The sequence below is a fragment of the Macrobrachium rosenbergii genome, chromosome 40 (assembly GCF_040412425.1).
Source record: "Macrobrachium rosenbergii isolate ZJJX-2024 chromosome 40, ASM4041242v1, whole genome shotgun sequence".
Classification (NCBI taxonomy): domain Eukaryota; kingdom Metazoa; phylum Arthropoda; class Malacostraca; order Decapoda; family Palaemonidae; genus Macrobrachium; species Macrobrachium rosenbergii.
Window position 1 is genome coordinate 30,962,036 of NC_089780.1, and position 22,897 is coordinate 30,984,932.

General features: G+C 46.8%; 1 protein-coding gene across 6 annotated transcripts in view; it reads left to right on the forward strand.

Moving 5' to 3' along the window:
* LOC136826313 (BTB/POZ domain-containing protein 1-like) overlaps positions 1 to 22,897 on the forward strand; it is a 531,599-nt gene that overhangs the window by 166,599 nt on the left and 342,103 nt on the right. For 2 of the 6 annotated variants that reach the window (XM_067083545.1, XM_067083550.1), the window contains exon 1: positions 21,353 to 21,468. The exons of 2 other annotated variants lie outside the window; for them this stretch is intronic. The gene's annotated coding sequence lies outside the window, so the exon portion shown is untranslated. Of the gene's footprint in view, positions 1 to 21,266; positions 21,469 to 22,897 lie in introns of those variants that run through there. 2 more of the 6 variants (XM_067083544.1, XM_067083549.1) reach the window with 2 other exon arrangements.

Sequence of the window (22,897 nt, forward strand, 5' to 3'; positions counted from 1 at the left end):
AGTTAGAATACCAAATAAAAAAAAGACATAAAAGCAAGATTCAAAGAAAACTAACCAACCTTTTATGGGTGTCAATCAACAAACAGAATACATATTTTAAAAAGTTAAATCAGTCACTGCTTCAAGCTAAACTTGGAGGAGGTCTGGGTATTTAATGGGGAACCAGTTCATTTTAATAAATAATGATTCCAGGATGGGCAGTTACCTGCATTGGTTGTTTCATGATACAGAAATCATTTCTAAATATAACAATTTTTAAAGTAAATTGTATTTTTCCTAACTATACAAACCTGAGGTCCTTTACATTAGGAGATACTTTCAGGCGTAGGCTGGAAACGGCTGTTAAACTCTTGAACAAGGTGGTTAGGCAGTAACTACCTCCAGGTAGGCGGGGATACCCGCCTGCCCGGATGTAAACATTCCAGTTTGCCTTTCGGTCCAGGTTCAGATTGAGGGGTGGCATGAGGTGGGCATAAAGTGTAAAGGACCTCGGGTTTGTATAGTTAGGAAAAATACAATTTACTTTAAAAATTGTTATTTGTTCCGACACAATATACAAACCCTCGGTCCTTTACATTAGGAAGACTCACTGGTTGGAGGGAGGAATCTGAGAAAGTCTCTCTGAACAGACTGGAGTTCACACACCTGTCTTTACTTCCTGGTCGAAAAGAGCGAGGAGGAGGAAAACTGCCTCTGACAAAAGATCGGGTGTAGGAACTGCAAGATCAGTTGTCAGATTCTGGTCCTTTTTGCATGAAAGAGGAAACGTCAACTCATGCAAAGTAGGCTGGGAAGGATTTGACGTCGGATGACAGTAAGGGAAAAAGCGAGATAGGGTTGTCTCATTGTCATGGTCTCCTTCCTCCCCTTGCAAGAGGAAGGAGTGGGGGTTGCTTCTATTATTCTGAAAGAAAAATAGAACAGGTGCTCCTGTTATGTGCTTATCTGCCATCAGTGCCAGTTCCAGCTTGGTTTTGCAGTCCTATTCTCATGCCCGTGGGGAGAGAGAGCCAGGATGGGAAGGAGGAGGAGAGGCCAGTCACTCAACCTCCATTCTCCCTTCATCACACCAACAACATAGGCGAGATGCAATCCTGTCCTCTTGAAGGGAGCTGGATAAGACTACACAACTTGTTGAGCAGCCACCACAGGAGCCAGGAAAAAGGGTTCCAAGGACTTGTGGGCAACATCCCGGAGGAAGAAGGAGGTGAAGTGTGGTCTGTTGGGACCACACCCGTCTTCAGCTCCTGTGGACCGACATATTCTTCCGGAATGCGAGGGATGGACCAAGCCATCGACTTTGTGAGCTCTCGGGTGAAAGGTACCGGTATCGTCGTCATCAGCTGCCAAGTACCTCCTTGATCGCTTCACGAAGTCAGGAGGAAGATGTGTCCTTAGACACTTCTTCCTTGGGAGAGACAGTACTGGCGAAAACGTTGACGACATCCAGGTTAGGAATGTCAAACCTTTCGGAAAGTACCACAGCTACCAATAGGACAGAGTAACGAATGATCTGGATCATCGATGCAAAGTCCAAGGAGGAGGGGAACAAGAAGGACTCGAACCCGACAGTCGATGCCAATGGATTTGGAGTCCACCTACGACATCCGAGAAGGATGATCCCCACCCTGTTCTTCCATCTTCTACGCCAAGGCCAGGGTAAGATGAGAGATGGACCTAAGAGGGCATATCTCTATCCGACGACTCGTAGGGGCGTGCAGAGCACGGACAGGAACCCTAAACGAGAGCCGCATGCCACCCAGGAAACATTCCTGGGACAGCATGACTGAAGAAGCTTCTCATCCGTAGCTAACTCTCGACTGAGGAGACGAAGGCTACTTCAGATAGAAGACTAGGTCGCAAGGGCCTACGTTCTTCAAAAATGAAAGGGAAAGAAGCAGTCCTCGGCGGAGAAGACGAGGAAGTCCAGACTTGACAAGCGACTCTGACCCGAGAAGAAGTTCCGACAACGACACCACCAGCGAAGACGGATCCAGTCCCTGGGACAGTGTTGCAGAGGACTTCAAGGGATATCCAGCTATATCCGTTGCGCTCAGCGAGAAAGCCTGTGCTTGCAAGGAAAGCTGGAAAGTCTCCCAGTCCTGAACACACAGGGATGTACTGCCTCAAGAACCGCTTCTTGTGTAGCTGCACAGGAGGTTGGGTCAAGTGGAATTCTTCTCGATGCCTCGGCAATCAGGTCGGAAGAAGGGGAAGTCTTCAAGTATTTGTCTGTAACTTGGGGTGAGCAATGTTTGTGAACCCCTAGCGAAACGGACAAATACGGAGGGAAAAACGTTGATATTGAGTTTTCACCAAAAGACAGCATGCCTCAACAGAGCGGCCCCTGGTCTGGTATGAGGAGCGAGAAAACACTACTGACTTGTGTGCAGGGAGGCAACAGAAGGACGGTAGGGATTTCTCAGTCCAGCAGTCTCTGCATGAATCTTCGTGAAAAAAGAGTGAGCAGCATGTTCTGTCCCGATCACTCAAACCCGAGGCCAGGCTTGCCTACCAATACATCCCCACCAGGGATGCATCTGGTTAATTGAGCTGTCGAGTGTGCAATAGAACAACACTCGAGTACCTTCAAATGTCGAGATAAAACAGGAGGAAAAAACGATTGCCTCTTGTTTGTCGACAAATGCCACTACTGTGGTTTTGTTGTTCAATGAAACCAGTGAGTGCCATAAAACCCATCCTGGATTCTCGGACGGCCAAAAGGCTGCCCTGAGCCCAGGACGGTGATGAGAAGGTACTAATCATCTCGGTCACACAAATTCAAGACAAGGTCTTTACCAGTGTGCGCCTATTCCTCAATCTGTGAATCTGTAAGTAGACACAAGATTTGAGGGAATATGAAGCATATTCGAAGGTTCCTTCAATCAAGCATTAGCCTAACTCTTTCCTCATACATCGAAGAGGAAAGAATGGGGGAAAAGGAAGCAGACTTCCATTTTCCACCATGGGGAAGCTTCTGCAAGATGACAGGGAACCGAGACAATTAGCTCTAGCCGGCTGGCATTTCCCGAAATGGGAGCACGGGAGAGGTGGTGGGATTAGAGTTCGATGGAAAGAATTGCCGAGACCTAAGGGAAATAGATACTTCTCCTGAAGGAATCCATTCCCAGGTCTCGGCAATGTTGCTGCCAGTTCCAGAGACTCGATAAGTATCATTTTGTCCAGGCATCAGCAGTTGCAATCTTCTTCTGAAGCCTAGGACTTCTTAGCTAAGGAGTTGAGGGGGCTGGCTTGAACTCAAGGTCGAGTTGAAATGACTAAGACCCAAAGTTCTTGGCCATTGTCCAAAGGACAAATCAGTGCCCTGGTGGGAACCTTGATTACCAGAGTATCTGGCAAATCTCTGAAAGAGAAAGGCAGAACCAAGTAAAGGTTCGTTCCCAAGGGTCGAGCCAACTCGGGACTTATGAAACTGGAGATCCGAATTGGGACAAAGTCCTTCTTCTTAGCACCAGAATTGCCCAAAAAACTGCAGTCAGCAAGACCCTCCGAGGCAAGAAGAATTCATATTCTGCCGAGGCAGGGGTGGAAGTTTGGTGTCTCGACCTGAATTAACTCCATCGAAGAAAAGAATTCATCAGGTCGAGAACGTTTCTCGGAAGACAGGACCATGGCGGTCCCTGACATTCTCGGCCCCTCGGAAACTGCAAAGGGTTGCAAGTGATGAAGGTTATTCATTGGGAGCCGCGGTCCTGTCCCAGGGATCCTCGCGCCGATGAATCAGCGCGAAGTTCCCGAGAACATGGGGCGTCGTGGCTTGAAGAGGAAGACCCTCGCTGTTTCCAATCGTGAAACCCTGTACCTCTCCCTTGGAGGAGACCTTGACAGATCCCATGAAACCCTCCTCAGCTACCTGGTTATAATACGAGAGAATCGGGGACCGATACCCAAAGCACGCCAGGCAGCCGAACTCCAAAAGAAAATTTCTGTCGAGCTCTCTCTGTCCGTCTCGCGCCTCTTGGAACAACCGAAAGGAGAAGAGAACAGGTGAGGAGAAAAGAGTAGCCCTACCTGTCCTGCCAGAATGATAAGCAGGAGAGGCGGACCGTGAGCAATAATCAACCGAAGGAGATTACTGCCACATGGGGAAAGAAGAGCACCTATGCCGTGGCAAAGTGCTTTCCTGGGAAGAGCAAAAAGTTCACTCGAACATAGACGAGAACCCGAATCGGAAAAAACCGAGTAGGGCCAAGCCGAGCCGAGCCGATCACGAGAACGCAGCGATCCAGCTGGTCGGTATCGCGGCAGACTGGGAGGCAGGCGAGATGGGGGGTGAGCCGAAGCGAGCCAAGCCAGTCTGGCAAGCCGAGTCAAGTCGAGCCGAGCCAGTCTGGCAAGCCATGTCGAGTCGAGCCGAGCCAGTCTGCAAGCCAAGCCAAAGTCGAACAGCCAAGCCATAACTGGGCAGGCCAGACTCGTCTGCTGTGAACAATTGCTAGTTTCCCGAACTCTAAACTCCTTCGAGGCCGAGACCGAGGCCCCTCGAGAAGAAGGTTCAAAGGGGAATTCTGTGTCTGCTATCTTGCATGCTCGAACCCTAAAGTTCGAGACACAAGAATGAAGCCCCCCGAGCAACCGAAGCAGCTGGCGGGCAGAATCGAGACACCTGGCGTCGCGGTACACCGACACCTGGGTGTCCCGCGACCAGACACCTGGGTGTCTCGGCAACCAGACACCTGGGTGTCCCGGCAACCAGACACATGGGTGTCCCGGCAACCAGACACCTGGGTGTCTACCTGGGCGTCCTGGCAACCAGACACCTGGGTGTCTCGGCAACCAGACACCTGGGTGTCTACCTGGGCGTCCCGGCAACCAGACACCTGGGTGTCTCGGCACTTTCTCTCGTCCTATGCCTCTCGTAAGGAGAGCGCTCGTGATTCATAGAATTCGAGCTACCCACGAGACTTCCGAAAATCGGGAGCGGCTGCTTTGTTACCTAATAGATTAAAAGAGCCAAGCACAGAACCAGTCTTAGATGCAGACTTCCAAGACTGGCAACGAGGGAATGGCCTCGAGAGGCCGTGCTCTCGCGGCCCCCGAAACGCAAGATCCCACAGGAAAATGCGAATCGGCCAACTTGTCTTCCGGAAGAGAGTCAGTCCCTTAGAAGTCCCGCAGGACTCCCAAAGTGAATCTCTTCCTTGCTTCTTCTGGTGTTCGAACCGAGAGGATCGAGACACCAGGCTGGGAACCCGACCAAGCACTGGCAAACACTCGGGAGCGCTTGCGGTGCTGGCAGGAAGAGGAACCGAGACACCTGGGTGCCTGGGCCCTTTTCTCGCACTGCTCCCGAACTGGGCCCAGGAAAATCTCTCCAGACCAGATCGGGATACTCGATATTCCATAGAATCTCGAGCACTCGGCGGCTCATGAACGAGCGCCGGAAGCAGCCCCCATCTTAGAGGCGGAACCTCTAAGATTCGGGAACGGAACGCAAACTGAGGTCTGCGCGCGCCCGGCTTTCCAAACACAAAACCCAGGGCTATGCGAATCGGTTCCCTAACCCGAAGGTCGGGAAGAGCCAACGAGAGACCCACTGCCTCCTCGGAAGGAGGCAGTCCCTAAATGTCCAAGGGCATCAAGGGAAGAAGCAGCATTTCCTTCCTTCAGCCGATGGAGGTCTGTCCGATTCTCGGGACCCCCAGGACCTCGGGAGAGGAAGGGAAGACGCAGCAGAAGACGAAATCGAAGATAAGATGAAGAAGACGGAGGCTACTTCCACAGGACAGCTTCCTTCATCTCCACTCCCACATCTTCTACAGGATGGTGGACACGAAACATCGTAACCTCCAGGGTAGTCCGGCAGGAACACAACGGACGCAGCCAGGACACCACCACCAGGAGAAGCCGATGCATGATCAGGACAGCCGATGCAGGAGCTGGCAGCAGTTCGGAGGGCAGGAGCTACTGCAACGGCCAGGAACATCACCTCAACAGGACCACTTCCTAAATCTTCATGCCGACATCTTCTACAGGATGGCGGACATCGTAATCTCTGGGGCAGCTGGCAGGAACGCACGGAAGGCGGACCGGGCACGACCGCCAGAAGCAGCAGGAATGATCAGGACAGCCGATGCAGGAGCTACGGCAAAGGTTCGGAGAGCAGGAGCTATGCAACGGCCAGGAACATCACTTCCACAAGGCGACTTCCTTCCCTTCACGCAACATCGTCAGGATTCTTTAACCTCAGGATGGCAGCAGGCAGGAACACAACGGAAGTGGCCCCGGGCACGACCACTAGGAGAAGAAGCGGGCACGATCAGGACATCCGATGCAGGAGCTACGTTAGCTGTTCGGAAGGCAGGAGCTAATGCAACAGACAGAATGTCATTGAAAGTCACCAGCATCGACAGGAGCGATCAGGGCGGCTGCGGCAGGAGACCAGAGAGCAGCAGCCCAGAGACTGTTGTAGAGTTGACAAGAGCAAAACACAGGGAACAGCAGGAGCAGATGGACCACAGATACACAGGAAGCATTGCAACAGCATACATGAAAACCAGCAATGACAGCGATCGAACTACATCAGCGGGAACAGAGTCAGAGCAATCCCGTCATCTAATCAGGTATTGTGGTCGATCCCAAAGCAACACTGAATGAAAGTCGGGACTGTTTCATGCAAGATATTCTTGATATATGATATCCAGCCAACTACTGCTGTCTCTGCAATGCTCACTGTCAACCTGAAAGAAAAACAAAGATGATTAGTAGAGGAGGCTCCTCCTCCCTACAAGGGGAACAGCCCTACGCAGCGTTAGGAGTTACTCTAGACGAGGTTGCTCGATCGCTCCCCCCCCTCCCCGTGTCTTCACCCGACGAGCGAGAGGCGAAAGAGGGCGAAGGAGAGAGAAGGAAGAACCTACGGGAAGAGAAAAAAGGACAGAGGGGAGGCCACCAAGGGCGCCGTGGAAGCGGAACTTATCGACGACGCCCGTAACCTCCCACTCAGCCCGCAAATCTCTAAGCGCAGGCGGCGAGAAACACTCAGCAAAAGAAGGAAGAAATTAGTGATGCCCCTTACACACGGAGGGCGGAAGCCCAAGAAGGGACTAATCTTATGTCCCGATGGATGTAGGGGAGTGAAGAAAAAGCGTCCCAAACTATATCATCGAAAGTACAGGGGCGCCTCCAGTATTTACGTAAAGGGCCGCTGGAGAGAAGCATTACCACTTGGCTACGCTACTCCAGTTATGCCCTTGGCCGTCAAACCCAAGACACAGGCAGGGAACGACGGCTTACACAAGGTTATCACAAATCGTGGGTTTGTATTACCAAATATCAAACACACGCAATATATAAACAAAAATACAGAAAGATCCCACCGTAAGAGCTTAACGACAGTCAGCAGAGAGAACGAAAAATACGTCAGCAACGGCTGACGGCCGAAAGCAAACTGGAATGTTTACATCCGGGCAGGCGGGTATCCCCGCCTACCTGGAGGTAGTTACTGCCTAACCACCTTGTTCAAGAGTTTAACGGCCGTTTCCAGCCTACACCTGAAAGTATCTCCTAATGTAAAGGACCTCGGGTTTGTATATTGTGTCGGAACAAATATGTAACGGCCCTTTCTGAGCCTATACTTGATTTAAGTCTCTGTTTTATGAACAGAGGTTTGATCTCGCTTATCCCGAGACATTGTGTGATAGCAGTAACGTGAGCCGGCATCATAAGTTATATCTTTCCCTAACTAAAATCTAAGGACTACTGGAATGAGATACTAAGTACAAAACTAAAACCCTTTATTGACAAAATCAACGAAAAATAACTTCTTAAAAATTACGAAGAATGAAATCCAATGTTTCACATAACTATCAGAAAATCTTCTAAGGAAATAATGCTCCAAAATCATAAACCCCCAATTACAGAAAATAACTCATCTGTCAAAACATGAACACGTCAGTCAATTAAAACAGGTCATCTCAAATGTCATACCACTCTCATCCTCGTAGGAGTGAGAGAAGAAAAATGAATAGGAATGGAGTGGAACAGAAATACCTGTGAAAGAAGAAACGTCACATTAAAATCATACAATGTAAAAATTGCAGAAACACACATTTCACTGACACAGGAGATACCGTGTGTTCACAGTTCTGAAAAACAAAGTCTAAAAACGTATAAGAATTCTTACTCACTCCACAAGTCCTCTGGGACAGTCTCCATGTGAAAAATCACTCACATCTTCAGACACACATGAATCGGATCTCACAAGTCCAATTCGAACAACAGTTCCTCCCATTATATTCATTATGTAACGCATCCAAACGAACGAACGTACTTTTGTATGACATCTTTCGAGGTCAAAGATCGGCAAGACACGCCTCTGTACTTCGAGGCGTCACGAAGTACATGTACACACCATACATTATTAAGAAGCATCCTTCAAAAAACCGGATTTTGTAACTGGTTCAGCTTCTAGAACGTTCTTTGCTGAAAACGCATTTGCCAGCCCGTGTCTTGTCACCAAGGTGGTTTCTTCGACCCTTGTGGTATGCGAATGTTTCAGCATTTTCCAATTTGCTGCATACAGTGAAAATGGACCCTGCGAATAGCTGACCCAACTTTTCAAAGGTCACCTTCGCACGAGCCTTTACAGATTGCTCGGTCCACGCACCTGAGGTGGACCCCACCTCAAAATGTCTAGGTGCAAAACTTATATATATCTTATAACACAGATATTATAGCACAACTAGTTCATTCAAGAAACGCATTAATCTAGACGATTTCACTCCTGGTACTGCCTCACGCTGAAAGGCCTGCGACTGCACCAGTCCAAGCTGAATGTATTCTTGCGTCGCACCAGCGATCCGACGAAGATGAATGGCTCGCAAATCCTTTTTGCGCCAACCCAACGTCTCCTCGAAAGTACAGCAACATGAAGACATCCTGCCCGACATCTCTCCAAAGTTCTGGATCGTCCCACCACAGTACAGAAGTAACGTTGACAGCTTTCTCATATGTTGAGGACGGTGAAGCTATTCCAACCTCTCCATTTCTGGGATGGTATTTTCCGTGAGTCGGTCATATCGACAGTCATATCAAAAAGTTACTCTGTCTATTCCTATACCATATTATTACTGAACCAAATAAGACTACTAGTGCAAAGGTCATATGTTCTCAATGTGAAACAATTCCAAGTTGGTACCCGGAATTTCCATAGTCAACTCACTACCAAGTACACTAACTCTAAGGAACCATTCATCCAAAAAAAATTCTATCCAACAGAAAAAAGTACTCAAGAACGAAAGGCAATCCTAAACATCTGAAAGGTATCATATGTCGTAAAAAGACATCAAGGTTCTACTCCGGTTAGCTAATGAATATTTCGCAATACCTGACTAATTCTCAACACAATAGCAATTGACTTAATGGCAATCGCTCCTATGATCCTAACAACTACCATTACTCATGGTACAGCTCCTTTATATTTTAAAAGAGAAAAAAAAAATCCCAAATATTCGAATTGATATCCCTATCAAAATCTTCCTAAACCTCTCCGAAATCCTAACTGACATATCCCAACCCGAAAAAAGATCAGACCCGTTCGGTCCGATATACTAAATACCTCCCAAAACAAAATCCTAAACAACAAAGATATTGCGTCAGACGACAAAACACATCATAACATAATAACATAATAACACAATAACACACGGGTCAAATCTTGTATGAAATTAGCCCATGTCACAATTCCCAAAATCATATGAAAAAAAACCATTACCTCAAAGTAACCCATTACTATCGCCAAGTGCGAACGATGAAATCCCCAACCGCAGTTGTGATCCATATAAAAAAACAAAACTCAAATTCATATATCTACAAAACTCTACGGTATTCTGCACACAATTTACACTAAGTACTGCAGCTTACATCAGAAATCACAATGAACCGAACTATTAAAAATTCGTAAAACTCTACGGAGTAACGTCCTCCTGAATTACAACAAACTACCAGTCATGCTCATTTACAACCCATTAACACCCGAAAGGTATTTAAAAAAATGACCCGTAACTCACCCATTACCATAACAACAATACAACCCAGGAATGCATCCATGCTAATACCCATTAACCGTCTTTTAATCTTAGAAATATGTGTCAAACGAGACACACCTGTGTTTTCATTCACAACAATAAATCTATTTCCCAATTTTGCTTCAGGTCTATACGGGATTATAGATACTTTCTTTATTCCCAGTAAAATTAGCAAGACCGTCTAAAGTCTTATTAATAAACTCCCTACCATTGTCTGTGATCAGACATTCAGGAACACCATATCGACAAATTATCCCGTAAAGAACGCTATAGCAACTTCCTCAGCTGATTTGTACTTCAGTGGGAAAATCTCGACAAAACGAGTTAACTCATCAACAACTACTAATAAATGTCTATAACCATAAGCGGACTCTGAGAAGTTACCCAGAACATCCATATGCACTCTCTGAAACGGCCTATTTGGTAAGGGATATGAACCCAAACGACACGACACCGTCGTCGCCGGCTTATTCGCATTGCAAATAGCGCACTTCTTCACAGAGGCTTCTACTGCGGAAAACATATTTTTCCAAAAGAACTTTGACCTGACGTTTTCATACGTCTTGTCCACACCTAAATGAGGAGAACCAAATTTACAATGTACAATGTCTAGAACTTGTGGTACTAGACTCTCTGGCACGATGATTTGTGTAATCTCACCCATGCTTCGAGTACTTCGCAAGTTATACTTAACTTTTCTCACCAATAAATTATTCTCCAACTCTAGACCAGAAAAAGGCAACTTATACCCTTTCTTCGGTGAAACTCCCCTAAGAAATGCCTTAGCATCTGACAACAATTTATCTTCATCTTGCTTTTGTTCAAGCAAGCCTATGTCCCAAGTGACATTTTCACCCGTAATATAACACACTGCATTACTCTCACTATCACGAATAACAATCTCTCCCGAGACTGCCGACTCACTATTTCTCCCCGAAGTATGCACTGTAGGAACGTGTATGTCCACTACATGCGATCTCTCAGAACTACTAATATCAGAGACATTAGACACCAAATATTTACTCTCTTCTCTCACACAGGATTCGGTGTGTATTTCCTCATCCTCAACCGGAAAATATCTGCTCAATGCATCTGCAACCACATTATGCTTACCTTCAATGTATTTGAGGTTTGCATCAAAATCTCTCAATGTTAGGAACCAACGTGCTCTCTTGGGCGACAAATTTGGCTTATTAAAAAGCTCTAACAACGGTTGATGATCTGTAAAAATCTCAACTTTATTTCCCAACAACAACATCTTAAAATGAACAAGGCTAGAGACGACTGCGAAAGCCTCCTTGTCCACAACTGACATCAGCCTTTCGTTACTACCACGCGTTTTGAACTTTCTGCTATAAAAAGCAATTGGGTGTAATTTCCCCTCAAATTTCTGCACCAAACAAGCACCTATACCTTCCTGACTCGCGTCAGTCACTAAGGTGAACGGTTGACTAAAATCTGGAAACTTCAAAACAGGTGGGTTCACCAAAGCGTTCTTAAGCTTCTCAAAAGCTAATTGCTGACTATCACCCCAAACAAACTTAACGTCTTCTCGTAACAAATCTGTCAATGGAGACGCTATTGTGAAAAATTCCGCACAAAACGGCGAAAGAAACCCGACATACCTAGGAACGAACGAATCTGTTTCCTGGTTTTGGGAACTGGAAAATTCACAATGGCTTTAACTTCTCATCATTCACTCTGACTCCTCTTTAGTCAGTCAAAAAAAAAAAAGGTCAAGTTCACTTCTCCCAAGGCCAAGCTATAAAAGGCCACAAAAAGACACGGAAAGCGCTTCTCAGGCACAGAGAGAGAGAAAGAGAAATTCGTTTCCCACCCTCTTACAATGCATCAAGGCCTGAGAACGCTTACAGGAAAAATGCTAACACCAAACCTCGGGGCTCGCTCTGTCTCCAACGGCAAAAACTGCTGGATCAACACTTCCCTTTGTCCAAACGGAAAGTGCCACTCAAGCAAAGGCAAGCGCTCTGCCCACATACTCACACACACTTACCCACACGCACACACGTGTGTGACTACAAAAACCAAGAAGTGCATTCACACTTGTGCAAAAACTGTTTTGCACCCCGCAACTCACAAATATCACGTAGGATATTACTCAAATATTAAAGTTCCCAGAAATAACCCAACAACCAAATATCACCCTTACATAATACACGCCGATGCGTACCGCAGATTGCTATAAAAAAAAAAAAATACAACACACCATAATACGCTCAGCGCTTCACTAGGCGTGGCAAAGCAAGTACGACGCCCGCCCAAACTCGTGGATTTAACTACTATGTCACCGTGGTGATGACGTAACACACTCGTTGCAACCGGAAACATTAGTCAAAACTCAACGACAAAAAACACAGTTGTCCTTATCACCAGTTACAACACAACGAAAAGGACAATTTCACATCAACCCAACTAAAAAAAAAAAAAAAGAAAAAGATAACATCACAACACTTACGCTAGCAGTGCGCGAATTTCCATCAAGAACAAGAGAGAGAAAACAAAAAAACATCAAGGCGCTCTTCACGTGTTTTAACACACGCATAGCGGTCTTAATATCGCAATTGTTGCACAATATCACTGTTTTTACCCCTACCCAAAACACTCTCCACAAAACACTAGCTAGCGAGAGAGAAGCTCGCAGCTCGCCCCCCCCAGCAACTGCTGACTCCCACAAAATCCTATCCTGAGATGCCAACACTAATTTATATCTCTTCGGAAACGTATACATGCCTAATTATTTAACACCTTCTAACTGCCCTAACTACCTTATACGCGCTACCTTTTACGCTGCCACAAAAACTGTAACGGCCCTTTCTGAGCCTATATTTGATTTAAGTCTCTGTTTTATGAACAGAGGTTTGATCTCGCTTATCCTGAGACATTGTGTGATAGCAGTAACGTGAGCCGGCATCATAAGTTATATCTTTCCCTAACTAAAATCTAAGGACTACTGGAATGAGATACTAAGTACAAAACTAAAACCCTTTATTGACAAAATCAACGAAAAATAACTTCTTAAAATTACGAAGAATGAAATCCAATGTTTCACATAACTATCAGAAAATCTTCTAAGGAAATAATGCTCCAAAATCATAAACCCCCAATTACAGAAAATAACTCATCTGTCAAAACATGAACACGTCAGTCAATTAAAACAGGTCATCTCAAATGTCATACCACTCTCATCCTCGTAGGAGTGAGAGAAGAAAAATGAATAGGAATGGAGTGGAACAGAAATACCTGTGAAAGAAGAAACGTCACATTAAAATCATACAATGTAAAAATTGCAGAAACACACATTTCACTGACACAGGAGATACTGTGTGTTCACAGTTCTGAAAAACAAAGTCTAAAAACGTATAAGAATTCTTACTCACTCCACAAGTCCTCTGGGACAGTCTCCATGTGAAAAATCACTCACATCTTCAGACACACATGAATCGGATCTCACAAGTCCAATTGAACAACAGTTCCTCCCATTATATTCATTATGTAACGCACGAACGAACGTACTTTTGTATGACATCATTCGAGGTCAAAGATCGGCAAGACACGCCTCTGTACTTCGAGGCGTCACGGCACACGTACACACCATACATTATTAAGAAGCATCCTTCAAAAACCGGATTTTGTAACTGGTTCAGCTTCTAGAACGTTCTTTGCTGAAAACGCATTTGCCAGCCCGTGTCTTGTCACCAAGGTGGTTTCTTCAACCCTTGTGGTATGCGAATGTTTCAGCATTTTCCAATTTGCTGCGTACATTGAAAATGGACCCTGCGAATAGCTGACCCAACTTTTCAAAGGTCACCTTCGCGAGCCTTTACAAATATATTTTACCATTTTTTGAGTGGTTTCTTATGCTTGAATGTTCGGGATTGGAGAGCCTACAGCCAGTACGAAAACTTAATCCCCAATGAGAGTCGATTCTGACCCTCAGTAACCTCCCCGTGAATCCGTCATAAGTCCCAGAGTTACACGTAGGGCAAGTATATTTATATACCACGTTAGAGGTCAAAAGCGGGTTTAATGGATCTTTGTATCTGAAAATTAGCTTTTTATGCCAAATTTCCTTTTTTACATGATGATTCTTTTCGACAAAGGTTCGCACAAATTGTTCATGAACATTATGGTGCCATTAATCTAAAATTAATCCCAAAAGATCCACTAACGATTGGTTCCTTTTTCAGACACAAAGACCGATTAAACTCATCCCCACTAAACCTAAACACACCCCAAATCAACTTGAAAACAAACCTTGATTCATAATTATTAATCACAGGAAAGAAAAACATTTTCAATAATATATTCCTATGGTATTGTAAGGGCGACAAATCGCCTCTCCTTTCTTGTGTTTCTCCCTTCAGATGTACATTAATCACGTCATGTATTACCTGTCTTTATTTCAGATTCTTTATGTACCTCATCTTATGCATAATTGTACAGCCTTTCCGCCGATATGTATATCTACCTTTTATATGCCATGTAACAAATATTGTACGTATTTTTATGCTTTTCAGAAAACACAAATTCTGTATGGATGCAGCAGGGGGCCTCAGGTCGCCCACTACCTTTCCGTCCGCTTTTTGTCTTATAAACACATGTCGAGAATAATAAAGGATCAGTCTTTCACTTCTGACTTTTCTTGAACCCTCACACTGGTGACCCCTGGTCAGGGACAGGTAGTGCGGTTTTGGCCCAGCCATTAACAGAGTAACGATGGCTGCACCCTACCATCAGAAAGCCTTTAGCAGACTAACTACAGCGTAAAGTTTAGACCTCTGATAGCACCTTCCCTGGCAGAAACCGTGCCATTAACAGACTAAATATGGCGTACCCAAAAGGGCATGTTTTGGCACTTTGTTCGACCTCTCGAACAGATCAGCCCCATTAATGGACTCGATACGGCGCATTTTTCCGCGTTTTGGTGTGTGAGAAGTAAAGATGTCAGAAGCAGAAGCTCAGTGCGAACCCACAAGCATCGTCTGTACGCGTCTCTCACCAACAAAGCCCGACACAGTCAAACTTCCCCCATTCTCGCGGCAAAACACCATCATGGTTCCAGCGCGCAGATGCGCACTTTCACAAGGTGCACATCTCAGACGATGCTACTAAATCAGACTTATTCATGACAGTGCTCCCGGAAGAAGTATTCAACAGAATCTCCCCCTGGCTGAACACGCAACCAGACAAAGTCACATACATGGACTTGAAAAACAAATTGCTAAATTCTTACTCCATGCCCGTGTCCAAGAGAGCTCAGCACACATTCGACCTGTTATCCCAGTCCCTCGGAGATGTATCACCCAGGGAAGCCTGGGACCAGCTGCGGAGGTTAGTAACACTCCCAGGTTGCGACGAGAACGGGAGGAAGAGAACAATTGGCCTGAAAAAAGCAATCTTCCTTCGGCGCCTCCCGCAAGAAGTTCGGCGCCAGATAAGGGGTGGTGCAGAGAACCTGGACATGGATGCCTTAGTCGACAACGCCCAGAAACTATACGAGGCCACCAAGGCCCCGACACATGCCATTGCCTTCGCGGCTGCTGCCCTGTGAGCCTGCAACCTGTCAGAGGAAGACAGCGATGACGATGGAGACATCAACGTCGTTTATAAGAGACCGCCATTCAAAGAGCACAAGACATGGCCAAACCTGGCATGGTGTTTCTACCATAGATAGTTTGGGACCAATGCCAGAACCTGCAGACCTCTGTGTTCTTTCACAAAAAATGACAAAGGCGGCCACAAATAACAGCTGTGGCCGCGAAACCCAACTCTCCCTGCCCAGCAGATTGTTTCATCACAGACGAGATTCTCCAAACGCTGCCTGCTGGTTAATACGGGGGCAATTTAGTCGGTTTTCCTGCCATCCAGGGAAGGTTTAGAAAAAATACCCGACTCACTACCCTCCCTCATAGCAGCAAACAGAACTTCCATCGGCACTTATGGCACAATGACCCAGGCTATCTCAATCCTGGGGCGCAGATGTCACTGGCTTTTCGTCATAGCAGATGTTAAGTACCCTCTGCTGGGCACGGATTTCCTGGGGCGCCACGGACTCCTAGTCGACGTCACCAGACAACGCCTCCTCTACACAGGGATGTGCCATTCCAGTCAGCTCTCCACCGGACCCGGGATGCCCCCCATATGCTCCGCAGCCCCCAACAGCTACACGTCCCTCCTACAGGAATTCCCGGACGTGTTCAAACCATAACTACGCCAGTCACCTGGGGCTTCAGCAAAGCACAGCATCTTCCACCACATCACCACGATGGGCCCACCAACCCATGCCAAGTTCCGACTTCTGTCCCCCAGAAGTTACAAGACGCCAAACGGGCCTTCGCAGAAATGGAACGCATGGGCATTTGTAAAAAGGCATCAAGCCCATAGTAAAGAAATCTGATGGTTCATGGAGGCCCTGCGGGGACTATCAGTGCCTGAATTTGGTAACAACACCAGATCACTACCTGCTCCCTAACATGCAAGACCTGACAGGCACCCTCCAGGGAGCCAAAATTTTCTCCAAGATGGATCTACTGAAGTCATACTTCCAAGTCCTTGTGCATCCTGATGATGTCCCAAAGACCGCCATCATTACGCCCTTCGGGAGCTACACATTTTCCTATTCAACTTTCGGTCTCAGGAAAGCAGGCGCCACCTTCCAGTGCCTGATGGATACCATCTTGGGATACCTGCCCTTCTGCATCTACTATGTCGATGACATCCTCATTTTTTCCAGGTCCCCAGAGGAACACCTTTGCCACGTCCACACCGTTGCAAAACACCTGCAGGACAGCAGATTAGTTGTCAGGTTCAACAAGTGCATCTTCGGGAAAGAAAAAGTAGACATCCTGGGCCACGAGATTTCCCCAGCAGGAGTGAGCCCCACAGCCTCTAAAGTAAAAGCTTTAGAAAATTTCCCGGAACCCCAAAGCATCAAGGCCCTTCAGGAGTTCCTTGGGATGATAAATTACTACCGGTGCTTCAGCCCAGATGTCGCCCACATTGTGTACCCCTCTGATGTCAATCCTGAAGGGGAAACCAAAAACACTAACGTGGGAAGCTCCGCAGCAGCAGGCATTCATCCAGACAAAAAGGGCCCTCTCCAGTGCCACCACCATAACTCACCACAACCCCGCTGCTGCCCTCAGGTTGACAATGGACACCAGTAGCATCACCTGCAGCGCAGTACTAGAGCAACTGGTAAACGGCACGCCCCAGCCCTTGGCCTTCTTCAGCCGCAAGTTTTCCCCAGCCGAGACCCGCTACAGCACCTTCGACAGAGAGCTGCTGGCTATCTACCAGGCTGTGAGGCACTTCAAGTACCTGCTGGAGGGAACAAAATTCACAATCCTAACAGACCACAAACCCTTGGTTCACTCATTTGCAAAGCAGGGGGATGCCCGGTCTGCAAGGCAGCAGCGACACCTAACCACCATCTCCGAGTTTGGTTGCACCATCAACTACGTCCCTGGCAAGAAAAACCCAGTGGTTGACTCTCTGTCAAGAATAGAGATCAATTCCCTTCACCTTGGCATCGACTACAAAGACCTCATGAGGGAACAAGCAGCAGATCTGGAGATGGCAGACTACAGGACAGCAGTGACAGCTCTCAAATGGGAAGACGTGCCCTTAGCAAACTCGGACACAACTCTCCTCTGCAACAGGCCGTCCACGCCCCCTGGTGCCCGCATCGAGGAGGAAACAAGTGTTCAACATCATCCATGGCCTTTCCCATCCATCTGGGCGCACAACAGCACACCTCACGACTGACAAGTTCGTCTGGCATGGCATCAATAGGGGCGTCCATGAGTGGGCAAGGAGCTGCATCCCGTGCCAGACGAGCAAAACATCCCGGGACACTGAATCCGGGATCGGCGATTTTCCTCAGCCTTGTCGGCGATTCGGCCACATCCACATCGACGTCGTTGGGCCCCTTCCGCAGCTGGGGGGAAACCAGATACCTCCTGACGATCATAGACTGCTCCACCTGCTGGCCCGAAGCAACCCCCATGGATGAGGCATCAACAACATCATGCGCAGAGGCCCTCCTCTCCAATTGGATAAGCCACCTCGGAGTGCCAGACAGCATCACTACGGACAGGGGACTTGCCTTCCTGTCAGAGCTCTGGGTCTCCTTGGCATGCCTTATGTGTACAACTCTACACAGCACAACAGCATACAACCCCACAGCGAACAGCATGGTCGAGAGGGCGCACCGCTCTCTTAAAGCAGCTCTCATGGCATGCTGCACCGACGAGAAGTGGAAGAAACAGCTGCCCTGGGTCCTGCTGGGTCTCCGCACCACACCGAAAGCAAATGGTGACGCTTCCCCTGCTGAGAAAGTCCACGGGGAAACACTGGCTGTACCCAGAGAGTTCTTCCCGCCGTCGGCCAATGGCGCTGACACCCCCCTCCTGAGGTGGAGGGAACTTGCACAAAGGTTCGCCCCCTGCCACAAGACCTTCACCGACAGAACCACCACCTACAGCCCACCCGCCTTACACTCCTGCGCCTACGTCTTCGTCAGGGTGAACGCTCACCGGCCGCCCTTAACCAGGCCCTACAGGAGGCCCCACCGAGTTACAGGCGGGCCAGCAAAGCATTCCTCCTCGACATCCGTGGGCAGGAGGACTGGATCACCATTGACAGACTGAAACCCGCATTCCTGTTAGACAGTGAAATTTGCGAAGAAGTAGGCAGGTGCCCCAGAGTTCCCCCGCAATACCTGCCTGAAGGTGCACCCGCTTCCCCACCAAAGCGGGGCCTGGGACAGCCCAGAAAATGCATCCAGCCATCCCCAGGTGTCAGCTCCACCCCGCGGCCACAGTTCTCCTGAAGCAGGGGCCCACTCCGACTGCCTCAGCGCCTCCATGATTAATGTTGATTCATCCAATAATTGCTCCTCTAATTTTTGTGTTTTGGGGGGAGGAGTATTTGTAAGGGCGACAAACCGTGCCTCTCTTTCCTTGTGTTTCTCCTTTCAAATGTACATTAATCACGTCATGTATTTTACCTGTCTTTATTTCAGATTCTTTATGTACCTCATCTCATGCATCATTGTACGGCCTTTCTGCCGATATGTATATCTACCTTTTATATGTCATGTAACAAATCTTGTAAATATTTTTATGCTTGCTAAAAAACACAAATTGTGTATGGACGCAGCGGGGGGCCTCGGGTCGCCCGCTACCTTTCCGTCCGCTTTTTGTGTTATAAACGCCTGTCGAGAATAATAAAGGAGTTACGGGCTGCTCTAGGAGCAAGAGCCCGTGCTGGCACAAGGCCAGCTAAATCTAAAACAACAACAACAACACAATAAAGGATCAGTCTTTCACTTCTGACTTTTCTTGAACCCTCACACAGGAAAGAAATTAAAATATGCTGATTCTATGTCAGACAATGCCTTCAGAATGGCTAAAAAGAGTTTTATTTAAAAATAACAACAGGGAAAAATATAACACATAAAAACCTGCTCGTAATATAGTAAGGCAATTTCATTTATACACCATCTCCTTGGAAATTTTAGAGTTAACATAGTATATAAGAACAATAGTACAATGAAAAAACACCTGGAAAGAAGTCTGCCGACAAGTACTAAAGGATTTGTAAATGAAATCCTGTGTAAGTAGTGGCAGTTTTTATTTTGGAAAACAAAATTGAACAACACAAGATAAAGCATAAATTATACACAGGAGAACAGTGGAATAATCGTCCATGTTAATAAAATCAATCATACCATCAACAGGCGCACTGGCGGCCCAACCCCTCCCCACAATCCCCTCTACAGGATGAAAGTGGTAGAGGATTTCCAACCAGAATTAGTGAACATGAGTTGAGTAGGCATGCAGTTTATAGGCTATGCTGCAGATAATGTCTTTATCAACCATAGTTAGAGACACGTCCACAGGATCAACTGGAATGACTCGAAAGTCATATTCAGTGGCGAAGATTCAGATAGGCATTTGGAAATTGGTAAAAGGAGTTATTATGGAAGGCAATAAACCTTTCAAAAGGAGGACAAATTTACTAATGACATGGTCCGTAGACACTGCATAAAGATTTTCTAAAGACAAGTTTGTTTAATACAGCTTACAGCTGCCTAGCCACGGTTTCACTCGGTCATCCTAATTATAGTCACCCTGGCTGTTTTAGGGAATAATCGAAGAGACCTGAGGGGTGAACCACCACCTAACGCAGAACGGTGGGATTTCCTGAAGTAACCGAATTACTGTACCTATCTCCGAATGATGACGCGTTTTCTTTCCTGAACAAGTGCGTTAAGTCCGTGTTTTTCTTTTTCATAACATTACTCATTTTCAGTCAGATTGAAAAGACGAACCAAGCATATTACATTTGCATTATTGTAGATTTGTTTTTACCATTTAGTGACTCGTGTGATTATGAGATTTTCATATAACAAGATTTGTTAATAGAGCACTGATCTGTCCGCTGGACTCCCAGCCGAGGTGGTGACGTACCTTCCTGTGTTTCTCCTGTCAGGGGTGAATATTTTTTGTCCTTCGTCTGTATGCTGGTTTATACTGTCACCCTAGCAGACGTAATGTAAATTTATACCAATATATATCGTGAAAATGTTTTAATAATAAACTAAAAACGAAAACAGTCGAGGTACACTTCGTGTTTTATTTTCCCTGTGGTACATATTATGCATATAGCAGCACGTCCTAATCTTCTTCTCGTTGTCACCTTGCAGGATAACTTTGAAAGGTCCCCCTTTTGCAGGTATAAAATGCTATTACTAAATAAATCTATATCTTTTTTTAAACTGAAAGGGCATGCGCGTCAAATGTACCGGTATAGGTGAGGCTGGGTCGTTTCCGTGGGATTTAGCATTCACCTCAGTTGGACCCTACTTTAAGTTGAGTCAGTTCCCCGTATATTAATTTACCAGTCATCGAAAAGACGAGGATTAGATCATCTACGATCACCTCTTAATGTGAAGTATTCATTTTATAGGTAGGCTAAAGTAATGTCAATGGCGCTTGGGGAGACGAACTTTTCCCAACAGTTTTCATTGACATCAGATGTATGGTTTTTATTCTGAAGTACGACAGGGAGTGATGTAGTTACTTTAATTTTAATTTGTCACATGTTAAGTAACTGATTTCAGTTTATTACATTTGTGATGCTTCCTAAAACACATTTAGAACTACGCATGTGCGGAAGAAGATGCGACTTACCTGAGAAGCCTGTGGGTAAGACCTGACAGAAAATAGGGTTGTTCCGTAGTGTGGGACATTCCTCATCCTCCTCCTCCTCCACCTCCTCCCCCCCCAATGTTGTCGTCTGTTTGTTGTTATTTGTGAACTGGACCCAATTGCCAATCACCTGAGCAAGCGTAAGATGTGGGCATAAAGTCAATTAAGGCTGGCCTGAATAGGTGAGATTAAAACGAGCGTTAGTGATCTTTGTAGACAATGAGAAAGTAATGTTTTGCATGGGGCCTCTAAAACAAGGTTTAATGCAAAGCTCCATTAGGCAAGGTGGGTAGTATGCAAAACAGGGAGACAGGGGTAGGCTAGGCTGGTAATTTCGACTCCTAGCGAAAACTTCCATACAATCAATTTGACTCTGCTTGCCCGGGAGGTAAGTTCTGTTTAGGTTAGGGCACGACACTAGGAAAGGATTAAGGGAAGCTTAGGTAGGTGGTAGCAAGTGCCAGACTACATGTCAGAATGGAAATTGGCATTTGCAGATGAAGGAGGTGGTGTTGTTTATGTTCGTCAAGTAATATTAACCTCATATGTAGGCCTACCCAACATGGTTGGGGATCCTTTGGGAACGCAGGGTTGTTCCGACACGATATACAAACCCTCGGTCCTTTACATTAGGAATTACGGTATTATTTTACTTATGGACATTAATTGCTTTCAACATAAAATATAGGTTTTTCTGTTGTATTATGATGTGATTTGAATGATTTTGAGGTTTATTTCCATCGCACATGAATACTTATCCTTCTTCCACCACCTCCCCTATAGATAACAATCGGGGACCCTCCTTGGGAAGCGGGGTTTTGGGTGGGGAGACAAAGTAGGTAAAAACAGGGCAAACTGGAGGAAAAAAACCTAAATATAAGACTCAAACATATAAAAATGGACCAGTATACAGCTATACACTGAATTCAAAATACATACAAACACTGGAAATGGGAAAACCCCAGCCAAGATTTTTACATGAGAAAATGGCATACAAATGCACTCTGTGACCAGTTATTGCACGTCACATTGTAGTTGTGCACTAACCCAACCTTCATTTTCTGACCTAACCTGTCACTGAATATAACTGCACCTGGATGGGGTCCTCCTCCTCCTCCTCCTCCTCCTCCTCCTCCTCCTCCTCCTCCTCCTCCTCCTCCTCCTCCTCCTCCTCCTCCTCCTCCTCCTCCTCCTCCTCCTCCTCCTCCTCCTCCTCCTCCTCCTCCTCCTCCTCCTCCTCCTCCTCCTCCTCCTCCTCCTCCTCCTCCTCCTCCTCCTCCTCCTCCTCCTCCTCCTCCTCCTCCTCCTCCTCCTCCTCCTCCTCCTCCTCCTCCTCCTCCTCCTCCTCCTCCTCCTCCCTCCTCCTCCCCTCCTCCTCCTCCTCCTCCTCCTCCTCCTCCTCCTCCTCCTCCTCCTCCTCCTCCTCCTCCTCCTCCTCCTCCTCCTCCCTCCTCCTCCTCCCCTCCTCCTCCTCCTCCTCCTCCTCCTCCTCCTCCTCCTCCTCCTCCTCCTCCTCCTCCTCCTCCTCCTCCTCCTCCTCCTCCTCCTCCTCCTCCTCCTCCTCCTCCTCCTCCTCCTCCTCCTCCTCCTCCTCCTCCTCCTCCTCCTCCT